The following is a 3389-nucleotide window of genomic DNA, read 5'->3' on the forward strand; positions in this document are numbered from 1 at the left end:
CTACCTGTTAGAAAACAGTTAGAGGAATTTGAGGTTTTGTAAGAGTTTTGTGGAATTAAGTAAAGTTTGGTTGATCTCTGATAATACTATAATGTAGTTACGACCCCCCCTGCCCCCCCCCCCACAGTCGATTATAAACCAGATTATAAACCCAGATTGTAGCCAGTGGGTTTGGTGATCAGATCTCAAAAAACAAATACAGAACAAAACAAGTTACAAGACATGCGGCAAAGGGTTTAAGTAAACCATGATACTATCGCGTGTAAGATCACATCCTGATTCAGCACATTTCATCTCAATACAAGACCATGGAGACTCTTGGCCAGTGTCAATTTATGAAAGTCGCACATGATTCATTTAAAACGGGTTTACAAATTACACAAGACTAAAACAGATTCCCGGTCAAACCAAGACGTCATATCATAGCTTATAATTTAGTTAACGAAAATACAACATAGCGATTAGCGAGTGAGGTCTCACCCTGATTCTACATAATTCATCCATACACCAACTGAAAAAGACAAGAAACACATACTTGAACACCCAGTGTAACCCTGCACACAGAAGGTGTTACCCGGGAAACAGAAGGTGTAACCAAGGAAACAAAACGCCGTCTCCAAGCAACATGGAAACAGTCTCTCGGCAACACATGGTCAACAACAAAAGAACAGCGTTCAACAACTAAACTGTAACATAGCTCAATGTTGCCGGCTACATAAAACATTGTAACAACGTAATCAATGTAACTAATGAAGGAGACTTTAAGCTACCGCAACTGTCTTGGTTCGGACTTTGTGAAGTTGTGAGGTGGGAATGTTGCGGGGAATGCCTATGAGCTACACGTGGTGGTTTGAAAAAGAGTTTTAACAGTTGCAGCAAACAGGCCAATTAATTGCAGCTAATTGCATAGTTAATGTAAAAGTTTCATTGGACAATGGACGACTCATCTCTGGGAACGAACAATCGTTAATAATTGTACATGGATCATTTGTTAGGACAAGCAGCTTTATTTAGTGATCCTTTCTGTGAGGAACCTTCAAGGTTTACAGTTCAAACACTCACAAACCTAAAAGCTCCAATACCAAAACTGAGCTGACAGCACACTTTCGAGCCACATTTGGCAGGAAAGCAGAATTGATATCACATGCCCTGATGGGGAGCACTGTTAGCAGTAGCTCTCACAGAGGGTATGGATGTCAATCAGTTGTTCAGAAAGAGCCACATGGAAACTTTAGATTATGATACATAACGATATTTTGGTGTATAGGGTGGGGTCAATGGGTCATTTGCATATTAATTTAGCCAGATTTCAGTCATTTCAGACCTTACTGGGCGGCGCTCAGCCCGTCATTCCACCGAATCTCTATTCTTAATTCTATACAATAAAGAGCGAAAACTTTTTAAAATTGCACACTGAAGTTTAGTTAGTGCAATAAAAACATTCCATAAAATATATTATGTATATAAAGAAATGGAGGGACGAATGACTTAATCACTTGATAATTTCTAGCGAAGCAAATTATGGCAAGATGAATGTAAACAGGTTACTCAACAAAATTCTAAGTCAATGATTACAAGTTACATCCATAAATCATTCTGAAATAACAGACAAGCAAGACGGACGATAACATTGTTGATGTGAATTATGGTGTAGTATTTAAAGTAAAACAGTTGATAAGATGGACTGATAAATAGACACTTATGTCGCTACTGCTCTATTCAAATACAAGAACCAGGAAATTCTTTTACCTTATCGCAGATACTGATTATATATGATTATAAGGCCAAGGACTATGATGTGTAATCGACACTAAAACATATATTCTATACATTATACATCTTCAGTTTTAATGACTCAAAATACATCTAAAGTAGAATCACCTCATATCGTCTATCGATTAATATGAAGGATGTAATTGATTGGAAGCTGGTGACGCAGTATCCTATACCGCTGATAAGTAGAAAACTCATGGACCATTGAAATTCGCTCTAATAATTTGTAATATCACATAGGCCAGGTAGTAATAAAAAGCAAATTGGGTGCGGCAGTCAGCATTTACTACGGCAGAATGTATGAGCACGCAAAAACCTAATTTAACATGTTCCAGTTCGTCGTAATTATTCATGTTGATGTACTGATGAAACCATAAACATCAAATACTCTACAAAATTGAATAAACTTGATTAAGTTTAATTGTGATATGTCTAGTTAGCTCCAATACTCTGGTAGAATCCATACGTATGATCAAATTCTGCTTTCCGGGACAAATCTGGCTCCAAAGAAAGTGTGACGAAACATTAACCACATGTCTTCTCATGCGATAACAACATTTTCAAAACTCGGCAAGTTTTGATATCGCATGAGAAGGCATGTGATAAATGATTGAGATAAGATTTAAGGCACCTGTTATAATGCTAGATGTCTAGAATTACAATATGTCATGTTGGTCCAACCAATAACCTAACTAAGAAGTCAGACTGGCAGGATCAACTGGCAACTGTCCCTATAACCATTGCTAATAATAAACATTCCAAAAATGATGGGTTAGATAGTAACTGGGTACAAGAACGTTCATCAATTAAAATAATTAATCCTTGCAGCATCAATCATATTAATCCTTAAGTATCGCAATTTAACAATGTAAGCATCTTCATGCAGCATTTATAGCTTTGTTTATCGCGTTCTTTATCTTTGGAATTGAAAATGAAAACGCATTAGGTGTCCCAATGAAAGTATCTTATCTTATAATATAATGTCTTGATAAGGTATTGGGTGTTGAGAGATAAGGGCTAAATCATACGAGCAATTGACGTTAGAGAAGTGGGCAAGTCGGAAAAATCTTCTAGACAATATTTACGATTTCCATGAAATCTCAGAAATATTGATTAAACAAACAAACAAACGATCAATAATTACATTAAAATAGTAGAGGCCAAAACGTGACTGAATTAACTGACGCTACTTAAATATAAACATTGGTCACGATTCTTCGCATATACATATACTCAAAGTCGTGAATCTTGTTGATACGAAATATTAATTGAATTCGTAGCGAATATTTGTCGCTTTGCCCTTATCAGAGGGTCTATCATTTTGAATTACAAATACAAAAAGATCTGAAATATTATCAGTTAAATCAAATTGAAGGCCCTTAAAACGAATCAGGAATGAGGGAAAGTGTCGAATGGGTCAGACAGTGACTCATAATAATCAATAAATATACAAACGTGGTCGTGGTGCAAGCAAGACCAGCACAGATATAAGAGCAAACACTCACGAAATGTAAGGATCAAATTAGTTCTATACTTTAACTTACAGCACGGCTCCGGTGTGTCTTCTCCATGCAACACGGAAGTAAGACTATCAGCTGAAGGATGTAATTCAATCC

The sequence above is a fragment of the Bolinopsis microptera genome, chromosome 3 (assembly GCF_026151205.1).
Source record: "Bolinopsis microptera isolate Bmic1 chromosome 3, MBARI_Bmic_1.0, whole genome shotgun sequence".
Classification (NCBI taxonomy): domain Eukaryota; kingdom Metazoa; phylum Ctenophora; class Tentaculata; order Lobata; family Bolinopsidae; genus Bolinopsis; species Bolinopsis microptera.